Source organism: Dioscorea cayenensis, chromosome 4 (genome assembly GCF_009730915.1).
Source record: "Dioscorea cayenensis subsp. rotundata cultivar TDr96_F1 chromosome 4, TDr96_F1_v2_PseudoChromosome.rev07_lg8_w22 25.fasta, whole genome shotgun sequence".
Lineage (NCBI taxonomy): Eukaryota > Viridiplantae > Streptophyta > Magnoliopsida > Dioscoreales > Dioscoreaceae > Dioscorea > Dioscorea cayenensis.
Window position 1 is genome coordinate 12865919 of NC_052474.1, and position 17210 is coordinate 12883128.

General features: G+C 42.5%; 1 non-coding gene across 1 annotated transcript; it reads left to right on the top strand.

The window, feature by feature from the left end:
* The first annotated feature begins 13754 nt into the window (after positions 1-13754).
* Positions 13755-13861, top strand: LOC120259731. Its single transcript, XR_005536285.1, has one exon. It is a non-coding gene; the product is annotated as a small nucleolar RNA R71 (small nucleolar RNA).
* The last annotated feature ends 3349 nt before the right edge of the window (positions 13862-17210 follow it).

Below are 17210 nucleotides of genomic sequence, written 5' to 3' on the forward strand. Positions count from 1 at the left end.
GAGAACCAAACCCCTACTGGGTGCTTAGACTTGTAAACCCTATAGTTGATTTTTGTTTCATTGACTCTTATTATGTTTCTTTAATTGATATTTTAATTAAGTTTCAATCTTAAATGCTTGTTGAATTAATTTTCCCTTAGAGTGACACTAGGGTTGAGAATCTATCTTGGTAATCCTTGTGAATGAGTGACACTTCATTAGGGTCAGATAAAGCAAGGTTGAAGAGGGTCGAGAGAGTGAGTCGAGAGGTAGCGGAATGTCCCATTTCTCTTTTTATATGATTTATCCTACCTCCGCATTCCAAGAGTTCTTTGCGTTTTCGATAGAGTGAAGTGATAAGAGACAAACTCCATTGGGGCTTAGTTGCGTGAGCAACAGAGTGAAGTATTGAAGTAATCCTTAGTGCTGGGGCTTAATCTTGACTAGGGGTCTTTTGCCTGAACCAAAGGGTTAGATCATACTAGGGAATAGGGTTTATCACTTGGAATCCCTAGAGCTCCAAGCAACCTTACACATTGTGAAGCGTCGAGAGCATCCTTTTCTGCCGTGGCATAGTGTAAGGGTTAGTCATGGTTGACCTTAGGTTTGGGACCGTGTGTCTTTGGATTTCCATGACTCATTAAACATCAGTTAGGAGCCATAATAATTAGTCTTGCACTTGAAACAATATTCCTAGGGTGACCAATGTCCGGGTACCCCATCTTCCCATTGATTACCTTTCTTTATTCCCATTTCTCTCTTTTCTCTTTTCTTTATTTTTTTATTTGCATTGATATTGTCCACTCAAATCACGAATTGGTTCACTCGATAGCTAAATAGCATGACTACTTCCTTCTTAACAACTATTTCCTGTGGATACGACTACCCACTCACTGGGGTACTTGATAAGTGCTTGGGTGTTAAGAATGTGAAGTATTATTTCCTTGTGTTGAGCATTACTTTTATCAGATTTTAGAGCTAAGTGATTGTGAACAATGATAGTGTCGATAAAATATAATGTGAACAAAGATAAAAGAAACAAGAATGAGAGGTGCAAGTAAGTGAGAGGTAAGGCAATCGATAGAAGTGGGGTACTCGGACAATGATCCCCCTAAGATTAATGTTTCATATGCAAGACCCCCTATTATGATTCCTAATCAACGCTCAATGAGTCTTGGAAATCCTTAAGCACACTTGTCCCAAATCTAAGGTCAACGATGACTAACTCTACACTATGCCCCGGTGGAGAAATCACTCAGTCTCAATGACAACACCCGTTGCGTGTGACCCGCAAGTACATGGGTTTGTCGAGTAATAAATCCCAGGTGAGTGGGTATCATATCCACAGGGAATAGTGAATAGAAACACAACGATTTCTATTTAACTATGATGAGAATAAATCGATGGTGATGCGAATAGAATTGATATGAAAGTAACTAAAAAGAAACAAGAAACAAAGGTACAATAAAATGAGAGGAAAGGCAATCGATAAAAGTGGGGTACTCAGATAATGCTCCCCCTAGGACTAATGTTTCAAGTGCAGGACCAACTATTATGTCTCCTAATTGATGCCTAATGAGTCATGAAAATCCTAAAATACACTGTCCCAAAACTAAGGTCAACCGTGACTAACTCTACACTATGCCCCGGCTGAGAAATCACTCAGTCTCAACACCTCACACTGTGCAAAGTTGCATGGAGATCTAGGGATTCCAAGTGATAAACCCTATTATTATGTGTATATCTAACTCTTTGGTCCTGGCAAAAGACCCCTAGTAATAATTAAGCCCTAGGTGCTAAAGTCATTTCAACGCTTCACTCTGTTGCCTTTGCAACTAAGCCCCAGTGGAAGGTCATCCCTTAGCCCATTCACTTTGTTATGCTGCAAAGAACTCTTAGAACGTGGAGGTAGTATAAATCACAACGGTGGAGAAAGGGGACGCTCAACTACCTCTTTACTCACCCTCTCTACTATCTCCAATCTTGCAATGTCTAACCCTCATGGTGTCTCACTCATGCACAAAAGCTACCGATGTAGACTCTCAACCATAGTGTCACTCTAATGGAGAAAACATTCAACAAGCATTCAAGATTGGAACTCAATTAAAGATATCAATTAAGGAAAGCATAATAAAAGGTCAAGGAAATAATAACATACTAGGGTTTATAAAATCCAAGTACCCACTAGGGGGTTTAGCTCTCCATGGAGCAAGATACAATCAATAATGGAATCAAAAGTAAAAACATGTATTCCACAGGAAAACCACCCTCGGTATTTGCATCGATGGTCATGTGGAGTGGCCCCGTCCTCTCCAAAGGTACCCTTGTCAAGCCTAGGGCACTCCTCGCCGAAATCAATGCCGACGAAAGCTTCCCCAATAACTATCTTCCAAGAGAATTGCGGTGTTGAAGCTGGAGAACCACTCCAAAAGCCTTGCCAAAACCTCTCTAAACCCTAGCCACCGGCCTCTCAAAAGATGGAGAAGAGATGGGAAAAAGAATCCTGAAATCCGGCTGAAAACGGCTTTAAATAGGCTGAATCAGGGCATCCACACGGCCTTGTGGATGTTCCACATGCCCTTATGGAATTTCGACAAGGGCGTGGGGAATTTCCACATGTGGATTCTCTGGAATTCTGATTTTTGGGCGGCTGTGAACAGTAATTACTATAGCGAGTTGCTATAGTGATTTACTACAACCCTGCTACAGTGTCCCCGCCAAAAACACTCCCGAATCCACTTTTCATCAAGGCAACATAAACGAGCACTCGTTTATGCCATAGATTGCATCGTTTCTTCAATAAACGGGTTCATTGGTGAAGATCTTGCTATCACTGCACAAGTTGGGATACGCAAATGTGACTGCTTTCGTGTCCCTCCAACTCATCGTAATTGATTGAATAAATGGAGGTTAGCACACATTCACATATCTTAGAGCCCTACTTGTGTCTTCACGTTTGTTGCTTCCTAGATTCCACCAAATTGTGCGTACACGATCTACTTTTGGCTTCTTTTCTTAATACTTAGCTTCATAACCCTACATGCACAAAAGAACACAACTACACATGTATTAGCGCTTAAACCTGATAAAAGTAATCCTCATCGTAAGGAGAGAACACTTCACATTCTTAATACACAAGCACTTATCACTCAACACCTCACACTGTGTAAAGTTGCATGGAGTTCTAGAGAATCCAAGTGATAAACCCTCTTTCTATGTATAGACCTAAACCTTTGGTCTAGGCGAAAGGGCCCCTAGTTACATTTAAGCCCAAGACACTAGAGTCACTTAAACGCTTCACTCTGTTGCTCGCGCAACTAAGCCCCAGCGGAGTTCATCCTCTAGAACTTCACTCTATTATGACCACAAATAACTTAAGGAAATAGATGTAGGATAAATCACACAAGAGGGGAAAGGGGACTCTCCGCTACCTCTCGACTCACCCTTCTCAACCCTCTCCAATCAAGTAATGTCTAACTCTCGTAGTGTGTCACTCATCTATATCGATTACCAAGATGGACTCTCAACCCTAGTGTCACTCTAAGGGAGAAACCATTCTACAAGCATTTAAGATTGGAGCTCAATTGAAACATCAATTAAGGAAAGCATTATAAAAGGTCAATGAAATAATAACATCCTAGGGTTTACAAAATCCAAGTACCTACAAGGGGGTTAAGCTCTCCATGGAGTACAATACAATCAATAATGAAATCGAAAATAAAAACAAGTGTTCCATAAGAAAACCCCCTCGGTAGTCATGTCGATGGTCTTGTGGAGTAGGCAAGTCTTCTCCAAAGGTCCCCTTGTCCAGCCTAGGGCACATCTCACAGGATTGGTGTCGACGAAAGCTCCCCCAATAACCTTCTTCCAAGTGGAGCGTGGTATTGAATCCTTAGAACCACTCCAAAGATGTGCCAAAAGCCTCTCTAAACCCTAGCCGACAGCCCCTCGAAAGATGGATGAAAGTTGAAAAAAAGGGGAAAAAGAAGATCCCAAAAATCGGGCTGAATTACGGCTTAAATAGGGCTGGAATCTAGAATCCACACGCCCTTGTGGATTTTTCCCAGGGCATGGGGAATTTCTACACGCCCATGTGGATTCTCTAGAAAATCTTGTTTTTGGCCGGCTGTGAACAGTAACTGCTACAGTGCTTGCTATAATGTTTTGTTACATTAACCTGCTATAGTACTCAGCCAAAACACTCCCAATTCCACGCTTTTCATGAAGGCAACATAAACATCCACACGTTTATGCCGTAGATCGCTCGTCAGGATCGCATCGTCTTCTTCAATCAAAAGCTATATTGGCGGAGGTCTTGTTATCAATGCACAAAGTCAGGATACGCAAATGTGACTACCTTTGTGCCCTTCAACTCATTGTAGTGACTTGAATTCATAGAGGTTGGCACATATTCACGTATCTTGGAGTCCCACTTGTGTCTTTGCGATTGTTTTTTCGAAGATTTGACCAAATAATGCGTTTACAATATACTTTTGGCTTCTTTTTTCAATATTTAGCGTCACAACCCTACATGCACAAAAGAACACAAATACACATGTATTAGCACTTAAACCTGCTAAAAGTAATGCTCAACATAAGGAAAGAACAATTCGTATTCTTATCACACAAGCAATTATCAGATTTGCTACAGTACTCTGCCAATGGACTCCCAAATCCACACTTTTCATCGAGGTAACATAAATAGGCACACATCTATGTTATAGATCACATCGCTTCTTCAATAAAATGCCATATTGGTGAAGATCTTGCTAACATTACACAAGTCAAGATACGCAAATGTGACTGCCTTTGTGCCCCTCCAAACCATGTAATTGCTTGAACACATGGAGGTTAGCACACATTCACGTATCTTCGATCACAACTTGTGTCCTCACATTTATTCACTCCAAGACTTTATCAATAAAGTACAATCGCAATCTACTTTGGCTTTTTCTTTAATTATTTAGCTGCATAACCCTTCATGCACGAAAGTTCACAAATGCACATGTATTAGCGCTAAAATCTGATAAAAGTAATGCTCATAGTAAGAAAAAAATACTTATCAAACACTTATCAACAAAGTACAATCACAATCTACTTTGGCTTTTTCTTTCATTATTTGGCTCCACAACCCTTCATGCATGAAAGTTCACAAATACACATGTATTAGTGCTAAAATCTGATAAAAGTAATGCTCATAGTAAGAAAAGAATACTTATCAAACTCCCCACACATAAGCGTTTGCTTGTCCTCAAGTAAAAATAAAACATTGAAGCATAGAAGTGTTCTTGGCCTTAGGTTCACCAAAGCATGCAAAGGAAGTGTTCTTCAAGTAAGGGAAATTTCATCACTAAATACGAAAAAACGATGCTCTAGTTAAGAACTTGAATCGAAAAGGACAACAAACCCAAAATCCTATAAGTGTATGTAAACTCACTCGAGTCAGCCCAAATAATACTCCTCAATATTCCAAGTATAAGGGACTTATTTATCTACAAAACAACAAAAAACAAAGAGATGGTAGTAGCTTCACACATCCTCTAAGGTAACCCTTTCCAAAGCGGCCGCTAAGGTGGCTTTCACACTTTCGAGGTGGTAGCTCTTTCTACTCGGGGTAGTAGCTTTCACTAGTATCCGACTTATGAGAATAGCTTCATACTTCGTAGGTGGTAGCTCTTTCCACCCTAATTGCACAACCAAATAAGAATAACATTTCTTTTTTCAGCATAAATAACACAAGAAATAGCACTAATTAGTACCTTAAACATCAAACGTGAGTTTCCAAAAGAGTTTAATGAGCGAGTAGTACAACAAGTGTCAATTGGGCAAGAATTTTTAAAAATCCAAGTAAAAATTAGAGCATAAAAAACATTCAATGATGAAAATTCTCCTAAACTCAAGAATACAGTTATTACAACTAAGGTGAACCACCTATGTGAGCATGTATGTCAATCAAAATTTATGTAAAGGACATGTGTAAAGTGAACTCCCCCCCACACTTAAGATGTACATTGCCCTCAATGTACACATTCAAGTACAATAAAAATATAGCAATCAAAAATATATGTGGTAGTGGGCCATTGAAACAATACTCCCCTTAACTCCTAGTGGTGCATTTGATGGAGCTAAATCCTTGGGAGTTGAGTTCCAATGGATTCTAAAGCACACACGGGCATGTGTAAAACACATTGACCGTGTCTATGACTAATTCTTAATTTCCATACTAACAAGACCATCTGCATGTATACACAAGGGGGTTCAGTGAAGCTCAACAAACAAAAATAATTTGAGTATATAAAAGTAAAGAAATGAAATACAACTTGAGACAAAAATAAAAGATAAACTCAGAAGGAAGATCCTTTTTGAGCGTACAAGTCCAAAGGATAATACAAAAGGAAAAATACAAAAGCATAAAGAAATGAAAGACGCATCAAGTATCGGTGTCATGCTCTTGATGATCTACTGATGCTGGTAAAGATACTGCAATATGTAGATCGACTGGTTCTAGAATGGGTGATGGTGGTGCTGGAGATACCTGAGGGGTCCTCGGTCTCATGATGAATGGTGAGGCGATGTCTCGCTCTAATAGTCGTTGTAGGATGTTGAGACATGCCATCACCTCGGCATGCTACGCGGCCTGTGTCGCACGAACTTCGGTGATCTCGGTCCTTAACACCCCTAAAGCACTCTCAGGCCTCTTAAAGTAGGCTCGAGATGGGGAGAACATGTGCACTGGTGGTGGCTCCTGTGCTGCAGGGGGTGTCTCGGCCTCTGTATGCTTTGGGTGAGGCTCTTACGCTGGCTGAGACCCCTCGATGGCGTCATCCTCTCACTCAACTATCTTTCTACTGAAACCCTTCGCTAACTGAGACCCCTCGGTGGCGTTATCCTCTCACAAGAGTTACCAACAAGAACTCTCAACCCTAGTGTCACTCTAGGGGAGTATTCATACAATCAAGTCTCCAAGATTGGAACTCACAATAAACATCAATTAATTGAAAACATAATAAAGAGATTCAATGAAATGAACACATCCTAGGGTTCACAATTACCCATGTACCCACTAGGGGTTTAGCTCTCCATGGAGCTAGATACAATCAATGAAATCGAATGTAAAAACAAAGCATCCATAGAAAATCCTCTCGTTAGTCGTGGCGATGGTCTTGTGGAGAGTCCTCTACTCATTGCAAGGGTTCCTTTGTCCGGCCTAGGATACACCTCGCCGGATCGGTGCTGATGAAAGGTCTCCCACTAACCTTCTTCCAAACAGTGCGCGATGTCGGAGCCATAGAACCTCTCCAAAGCCCTAGCAAATACCTCTCAAAACCCTAGCCGCCGCCCTCTCTCAAGTTGGGGAAAAGATGGAGGAAAAGAATGCTAAAATCGGGGCTGAAATCGGCTTTTAAAGGGCTGGAATCAGGAATCCACACGCCCATGTGGGCGCCCCTGGTGGAATTTCCACACGCTGGTGTGGATTCTCTATTTTCCTATTTTCTCGGCCAGCTGTAAACAGTGCTGCTGCAGTATTTTTGCTACAATGTTTTCTATAATATCCTGCTACATTACCGACCTGAAATACTCTCAAATCCATACTTTCATCGAGGTAACACAAACGGGCACACATTTATGTCCTGGATCACCTTGCTTCTTTAATAACAGACATGTTGGTGGAGATCTTGTTCTATATGCACAAGTCAGAATGCTTGAATGTGATTGCCCCTGTGCCCCTCCAAATAGTTGTGCTAACTCAAGTATGAGGAGGTTGGCACACATTCCTGCATTTGGAACCCGACCTATGTCTTCGCGTTTGAACCTTAGCAAGATTTCCCCCAAATTAGTACATTACAACCCACATTGGCTTCTTTTCTCTCATAATCAGCCTCATAACCCTACCTGCATAAAAGTAACATAAATACACCCATATTAGTGTTAAAACCCGAGAAAAGTAATGCTCAACATAAAGAAAGAACACTTCGTATTCTTATCGCACATGCTCTTATCAAACTCCCCCACACTTACGCTTTTGCTTGTCCTCAAGCAAAGATTAAAACATTATGTACATGGATGAAGGAAATATTGGAAGTTCTTGGCCTTAGGTTCACCAAAGAATACAAAGAGAGCATTCTACAAGTAAGGGGAATTTCCACACTAAATACAAAAAATTAATGCTCTAGCTAAAAACTTGAATAAAAAAGGACAACAAACCCGGAATCGTGTAAGTGTGTGAACTCACTCAAAACAACCCAAAGTATACTCCTCACTTTTCTAAGTACAAGGGACTTATTTATCTACAAAAAGTAAGAAAAATTTAAAAAATGGTAGTAGCTTCACACATCCTCTAAGGTATCCCTTTCCAAAACGGCCTCTAAGGTGGCTTTCACACTTTCAAAGTGGTAGCTCTTTCTACCGGAGTGGTAGCTTTCACTCATCCTATGAGATAGCTCCTTCTCTCATTAGGGAATAACTAGTATCCGACTTATGAGAGTAGCTTCATACTTCATAGGTGGTAGCTCTTTCCACCCAACAAGCACAAATAAACAAAAAAACTATTTTGCTCCTTCTTTTCATTTTTTCCATTTTTTTTAGAATTAACGCAAGAAACAACTATAACTAGTCCCTTATACATCAAACATGGGTTTCCAAAAGAGTTCAAAGAGTGAGTAGTGCAACAAGTGTCAATCGGGCAAAAATTCCTAGAAATTCAAGCAAAAACTAGAGCATGAAAACATTCAATGTTAAAAAGTCTCCTAAACTCAAGAATACAATCAATGCAACTAAGATGAACCACCATTGGCTATGTGAGCATGTATATCAATCAAAACTACTATAAAAGTGATGCGTACACTATAAAACTTCCCCCCACACTTAAGTTGTACATTGTCCCCAATGTACACATGCAAGCTCATTCATAATGTAAATCAATTAAATTCAGATGTGGGAGAAGCAATCAAAACAATACTCCCCTGATGCCTAGTGTTGCATTTGATGGAGGTAACTCCTTGGGAGTGTTGTTCCAACGGGTTGTGAAGCTCACACGTCCAAGTGCCGAAACACCTTGGCCGTGCCCATGAAAAAGTCTCAATTCCCATGATGAGAAGACCATCTGCATGCATACACGAGGGGATTCAGTGAAGCTCAATAAAGACAAAGATAACTCGAGTATAAAAAAGATAAGATAATGAATACAACTCGAGATACAAAAGGAAAATAAACTTAGAAGGAAAGTCCTTTCTGAGTATACAAGTCCAAAATAAAATGCGGAAGTAAAAGACTAGGAAAATAAAATCAAGTGTCGATGTCATCCTCTGGCTCTGCTGTTGTTGTCGCTGGTGATGAAGTACATGGTGGGTCAACTGGTGCTAGAATAGGGGATGGAGTTGCAGGAGATGCTGGGGGAGTTCTCGGTCTCAGGACAAATGATGAACCGATGTCCCGGTTTAAGATCTGCTGTAATGTGTCGAAACATGTCATGAACTCCGTATGCTATGCGGCCTACGCAGCCTTAATATCGGTAATCTCTGCTTGGGCCTCTGCTACCTTTGTCTGTATCACCCCCACAGCGTTCTCGAGCCTCTCAAAGCGATCCTGGGCTCGAGATGGTGAAAACATGCGGACGGGGGGTGGGTCCTCTGTCACCAGAGGTGTCTTGGTCTCCACAGGTGCTGACTGAGGCTCGGGGGTAGGATGGAAAGCCTCGGCATCATCATCCTCCTCCTCAGCTATCTTTGGGGCCGGTAGAACCAGAGCATAAACCGTTGTCCGAACCATACGAACCATGCCCATCAATCTTATCGTCTCCAGGCTCAGGGGCGCAGGTAAACTCATCTTCTCAGTCTTGCTAATCACGCCCAAGAGACCCATACCCAGAGCTAATCTCATAATGTATGAACCCTAGAAGATCGCTCCTAATCTGGTATACTGGCCCTTATGTCGAATGTACTCAGCGACGATGTGCCATAGATGGATCGGTATGCACTGCATCATCGAATACAAGTACAGAAGCTCCTGCCGGCTCAGAACGCTAGTGGTATTACCACGGATATTCACCGACCTGCTTAAGATGGCATGTAAATATCTGTACGTAGGTTAGGAAAGGCACGTGGCCTTGGACTTGTACTAGCCCTGAAGACACAATGCTCTGTAAGCTCTCTACGAGGTCAAAGCTCCAGGATAATCAGTTGGTAACTGAGAATACTCTTCAGTATCTGTGAATGCCTCCTCGAATAAGCCAAGATGGACTGAAAACTGCGTGATACTCATGCTCTAGTGATGTCCAAGTGCTCTGAACTGAAGGGCGTCGAGGTTGTCGAATCTCGAATAGGATCTGTCGAACTCGAACGACGATAAGACCTCTAGTGTAAGCTCACGGATGGCTGGCTGTCTAATTGACAACAACTCCCTCCAACCACCCACAGACATGAGATGCTCAACCTCATCAGCGAACTCGTCTCCCTGCTGTAAATCTTTCAGTATGCTTGTGTCTAGGAATTGAGTCTGTCCGATCCAAAGTCTCGACAAACGCTCAAAACAGGCTTGATCCTTGGGTATAGTAAATCTCATACCCTCTGACTCAGGAGATGACTCACGTGGCCGCTTATCAGCTTGCTTCTTTTACTCGGGTATAGTGGACCCACGGGGCGTGAAAAAGGCACGGCCACGCCTCAAAAATAAAAAAAATACACCGTTAAATCGCTTTTAACTTTGTTCTAAACATGCATACTCATTCTAATTATAGAAATGAAGCATTATTCACTAGTTTCATTGATTAAAATTAAGAATTTGAGAAGAGAACAAAAGATAGGGCTTACCGATGAGTTGAAGTGGAAAACCTTGAAGTGGTCGGAAAACCACACAAAAATCCCTCTAAATACGGCAGTGCGAAGTCGGGAAGAAGTGTGAGGGTGCTCTCAGGCGAAGAGGGAGTGCGGGAATGAGAAGAAACGATGATCCTTTAAAAGGACTCGCGCTTATTGGCGTTATGTACATCCGCACGGGCGTGCGGAAAATTACCCACGCCCATGCGTCTCCAAAGGAAAGCCTTATAGTGTCAGATGCACGCCCCTTTGCGATCTTAGGAAATTACTCATTGCCTCTGAATGATCTCTCATGGGCGTGCAGAAAATACCCACGTCTGTGCGCCCGACCCACAGGGGCAGTTGCACGCCCCTGTGGTTGCTTTGGACATCCGAGAAAAATTGCTAAGTGTTCCGCACTCCAGTGAGGAAATTCCGCACGGGCGTGGGCATTCACAAGCTTAATTCACAAGGGGATGGAGAGAACTCGTGTGTAGAGATCCACATGAGCGTGTGGAAATTACCCACGCCCGTGCGTATTTCACAAGTTCGCCCACATGGGCGAGTCCTCGCCCCTGTGTTCTCTCGGGATAGTTTGCCAAGTCTTTGCAAGAAATCACACGCCCATGCAGAAATTACCCACGGACGTGCGAGAATCACAAGGTCATTCACAGGGGTGAGTCCGCACCCCTGTGTCTTCTCTGGATGAGCTCACAATACAAAACCACGGGCGTGTGTTAATTACACGCCCTTGTGTTTTCTCTGGATGCTTTAGAAAACTCTGCGGGCTCTACAAAAATTTTTTTTGAATATGTTTACACACCCAGAGCCTGCTCTAATATGCAAATTATACCTGTGAGAAACATGATAGATAGCTCAAACGACCAAAACTTCGTCAAATTCAGATGAAAACACACGGTGAAATTACAAGTCCACGAAAAAATCACAACAAAAGCATCTACATATCAAGACACCAACACTCAATAATTTATTCATGCAAACACTAAACTACCAAATTAAGAAAATAGTAAACACTTGGGTTGCCTCCAAAGAAGCACTTGTTAAATGTCACTTAGCTTGACGTACCTTGTCTTACCTCACGGGGGCTCATAGATGAAGTTGCCCTCTTACCCATGGCTTGGAAGCACGACGAGCAAAATCTCTTGAGGGTAGAGGGTGGATTATCGAGCTTGGGACCACCTAACAATGGTTCATCCAACTTCTTCGGTTGACGCATCGTCTCCAATAGCCTTGGAGCATTTCCGGTGGCATCTCGTAGCCCTCTTCATCTTCTAGAGCATCTTCTTTAAGATCCCTGGGGTAGATGGTACTTCTTCCGTTGAACCAAGCATCATTACTTCTTCATTATCCTCCTTTTGGTCGAACAGACCCTCATACGGGTCTAGATTGAACATTTCCTGCATGAATTCATCGACAATCTCATCAGTAGTGTCTAGAAAATACAAAGTATAATCGAAATCAAGAGAATGCCGTATGGCTTCAGCAAGGCGATATGTGAGCTTGTCATCTCCAACTCTCAAAGTTAGATCTCCGCCGTCCATATCAATCAATGGCTTGGATGTCCGTAAGAACGGCCTCCCAAGTATCAAGGGTATATCCGCATCCTCATCAACATCTAACACCACAAAGTCTACAGGAAATATATACTTGTCCACCTTGACAAGCACATCTTCGATGATACCCCTCGGATGTCTCACTGTTCGGTTCGCCAATTACAAAGTCATCCGAGTGGGTCTAGGCTCGCCCAAGCCGAACTTTTGAAAGAAAGTGTATGGCATGACGTTGATACTAGCCCTTGAGTCTGCCAATGCCATTTCTTCACGCAAATTACCAATGTTACACGGAATGATAAAACTTCCGTGGTCTTTCTTCTTGTTCGGCATATTCTTTTGCAACACCACCGAGCAAGAAGCATCTAAGATCACTGAAGCACTGTCCTCTAACTTTCTCTTGTTGGTCAACAAATCTTTCAAGAATTTTGAATACTTAGGCATTTGAGCCAATGCCTCAACAAAAGGAATATTGATGTGTAGTTGTTTGAACAAACTCAGGAACTTCTTGTACTGTTCATCCCCTTGGTCATTCTTCAATCTAGAGGTATAAGGGATTCTTGGCTTGAAAGGTGGGGGTACCACCTCTTGCTCTTTACTTGTTCCCTTCTCAACCTCTATAACCTCAGGTGCGTGTTCATTGGGCTTCTCACTCGAAGCTTACCCTCAACCTCATGACCACTTCTCAAAGTGATCGCCTCTACATGCTCTCTAGGGTTGGTCTCGGTGTTACTCGGCAAGCTTCCTTATGGCCTTTCCGATAAGGACTTCATAATCTGCCCTACTTGATTTTCAAGATTATGCAAAGAGGCGGTGTGATTGCGAAGTGTAGCCTTAACTGATTTGAACCTTGTATCAGATGATTGCACAAACCTAGTTAAGGCCTTCTCCAAATCATTCATTCGGATCTCCAAACCTAAAATTATATTTTCCATGTTTGGGGCTTGTTGTTGTTGTTGGAAGCCCGGTGGCCCCATGGCCTTTTATGGACCTTGGTTGCTCCATGAGAAATTGGGATGACTCTTCCAACCCAGATTGTAGGTGTTGTTGTATGGGTTTCCTTGATGCATCACCAATAGAGATCGGGCAACCGGAGGAAGCATGTCCTCCACCATACCCGGTGCAAGTAGTCACGGCCGCCACTCTTTTCGAAGTTAGGAGATCTAACTTCTTACTCAATGATTCCACTTGAGCCGCCAATGAAGTTACTGCATCTATCTCATGGAGACCGGCCACCTTTTTCTTCTTCCTAGCGTTCCATTGGTAGCTGTTTAACCCTATTTCTCCAATTAGTTGACGACCCTTACCGGGGGTCTTGCTACCTAGGGTACCTCCTGCTGCCGCATCCAAGAGTTGGCTTGTACTCGGATTTAAACCATTGTAAAAGGTCTGAACAATCATCCACTCCGAGAATCCATGTTGCGGGCACTTTCTCAGGAGCTTCTTGAACCTTTCCCATGTCTCAAATAGACACTCCAATTCCAATTGTACAAAGGATGAGATCTCATTCCTAAGCTTTACAGATTTTTTGGGAGGGAAATAATGGGCAAAAAAAGCTTCTACCATCTCCTCCCAAGTGGTAATTGATGCTCTAGGTAATGAGTGTAGCCACTGCTTCGCTCTCTCTTTCAAGGAAAATGGGAAGGCTCTTAACTTGATGGCATTATCCGTCACCCCATTTATCTTCAGCATATCACACATCTCGAGAAAGTTCTCTATATGACTGTTTGGATCCTCATCGGCTAAACCATTGAACTGTGTGGATTGCTGTAACATGTGGATGAATGTCAGCTTCAGCTCGAATTTCTGAGCTGTAATCGAGGGATGCAAGATGCTCGATTGTGTCCCCAACACTGAAGATCTGGCATAATCGGATAATGTTCACTGTTGCTCATTCTGTTCTGCCATTTTTTAGACTCTTTAACTTCAAATCAGGTAGATTAGACTATTCTTGGACAGGTTCTTTCCCTTTTCTTCTAAGTGTACGTTCAAGCTCGGGATCTCCTTCGATCATTATCGAAGGGTTCCCTTGGGTCATAACCTAGAGCTATGCCAAAAGAAAGAAAACAAAATCAGAATGATGATAGAAAAGAAGATATGAAATGGAATGAATGAATAGCTATGAAAACAAAGTTCAAAGTATCTCTAAACTCCTACTCCCCGGCAACGGCGCTAAAAACTTGACACGTCCTTATATGCGTGTAAACCGCAAGTGCACGGGTATCGAAGTAATAATCCCAGATGAGTGGTTATCGTATCCACAGAGAGTAGGGAATAAAGACACTTAAGTTGTTTCTTAACTAATGTGGAAGATAAATAGTGATAAGTGTGACAAAATATGAAATAACAAAAATAAAAGCAACAAGATAGAGAGCACAGGTAAAGGAGAAGGTAAGGCAATCGATAAAGATAGGGTACCCGAACATTGATCCGCCTAGGACAATCGTTTCATGTGCAAGAACACTCTATTATACTTCTGAATTGATGCAACAATGAGTCATGGAAATCGTTAATTACATGATCCCAAATCTAAGATCAATCATGCCTAACTCTATACATGTCCCAGAGGAGAGATTGAATAACCTCTCAACCTCGCACTCACATAGAATTGCAATGAGCTCTAGGGATTCCAAGTGATAAAACCTATTCCTATATATAGACCTAACCCTTTGGTCCAGGTGGAAGATCCCTAGCCACAACTAAGCCCTAGGTGCTAAAATCACTTCAACGCTTCACTCCATTGCGCTCGCAACTAAGCCCAAGCGGAAGGTCATCCCTTAGCCCATTCACTCTACTATGGCCGCAAAAAACTCTTGGAATGTGGAGGTAGGATAGATCACACCGGAGGAGAAAGGGGACACTCCGCTATATCTCAACTTACCCTCTCAACCCTCTCTAATCTAGCTTTGTCTAACTCTCATGGCGTGTCACTCACTCACAAGAGTTACCAACAAGAACTCTCAACCCTAGTGTCACTCTAGGGGAGTATTCATACAATCAAGTCTCCAAGATTGGAACTCACAATAAACACCAATTAATTGAAAGCATAATAAAGAGATTAATTAAAACGAATACATCCTAGGGTTCACAAATACCCAAGTACCCACTAGGGGTTTAGCTCCCCATGGATCTAGATACAATCAATAAAATCGAATATAAAAACAAAGCATCCATAGAAAACCCCCTCATTAGTCATGATGATGGTCTTGTAGAGAGTCCTCTACTCGTCGCAAGGGTTCCTTTATCCTGCCTAGGATACACCTCACCGGATCGGTGCCGACGAAAGTTCTCTCACTAACCTTCTTCCAAATGGCATGCGATGTTAGAGCCGTAGAACCTCTCCAAATCCCTAGCCAATACCTCTCAAAACACTAGCCGCCGCCCTCTATCAAGCTGGGAAAAAGATGAAGGAAAGAATGCTGAAATCGGAGCTGAAATCGGCTTTTAAAGGGCTGGAATCGGGAATCCACACGCCTATGCTGGGCATCCCTATGGATTTTTCACACGGCCGTGGAATTTCCACATGCCCGTGTGGATTCTCTGTTTTTCTGTTTTCTTGGCCGGCTGTAAACAGTGCTATTGTAGTATTTTTGTTACAGTATTTTCTACAATACCCTGCTATAGTACCGGCCTGAAATACTCCCGAATCCATACTTTCATCGATGTAACACAAACGGGTACACATTTATATCGTGGATCACCTTGATTCTTTAATAACGAACATGTTGGTGGAGATCTTGTTCTATATGCACAAGTTGGAATGCTTGAATGTGACTGCCCTTGTGCCCCTCCAAATAGTTGTGCTAACTCGAGTATGAGGAGGTTGGCACACATTCCTACATCTAGAACCCGACCTATGTCTTTGCTTTTGAACCTTAGCAAGATTTCCTCCAAATTAGTGCATTATGACCCACATTGGCTTCTTTCTCTCATAATCGGCCTCACAACCCTACCTGTATAAGAGTAACATAAATATAGCCATATTAGTGTTAAAACCTGAGAAAAATAATGCTCAACACAAGGAAATAACACTTTGTATTCTTATCGCACAAGCACTTATTATCGCACAAGGAAAGAACACTTTGTACAACTCTACTAGAGTTTTGATATAGTAGCTCCTGCCGACTCAAGACTCCAGTACTGTCATTACAGCCATTCACCGACCTGCTCAAAATGACATGAAGATAATGATATGGAAGTTAAGAAGGGCACGTGGCCTTGGACACCCCTGGCTCGTACTGTCCCTGACCACATAAAGTGCTATAAGCTCTCTAAGGAGTCAACATACTGGGGTAGTCAGTCGGAAGATGCTCATACTCCTCAATGGCCGTATAAGTCTCGCCATATAGGCCCAACAGGATCAAAAACTGAGTGACGCTCATAACATAGTGATGTCTAAGTACCCTGAACTCTATGGCGTCGACACTATCAAATCTAGCAGAGCATCGGTCGAGCTCGAATGATGACAAAACCTCAAGTGTAGGTGCATGGATGGCTGGCTCCTTGATCAACAGTAACTACCTCCAAGCACCCACTGATATGAGATCCTGAATCTCATCAGCTAACTCATCTCCCTATGGTATTTCCTGTAATATACTTGTGTCTAGGAAGCGAGACTGTCCGAACCTAAGCTTCGATAACCTTTCAAATCGGATATGGTGCTTGGGCGTAGCAAACCTCATAACCTTGGGCTCAGGGGATGGCTCACGTGGATGCTTGTCAGCTTGCTTCTTCGACCGGGGTGCCATATCTACAAAAATTGAAGAAGAATCAATCAAAGAAGCTCACAGAGTAACACTGCAGAAATCCTCACGGTCGTGTGGAAATTCCACGCGCCCGTGTGGATCCACGGGGCGTGAAAACCGAA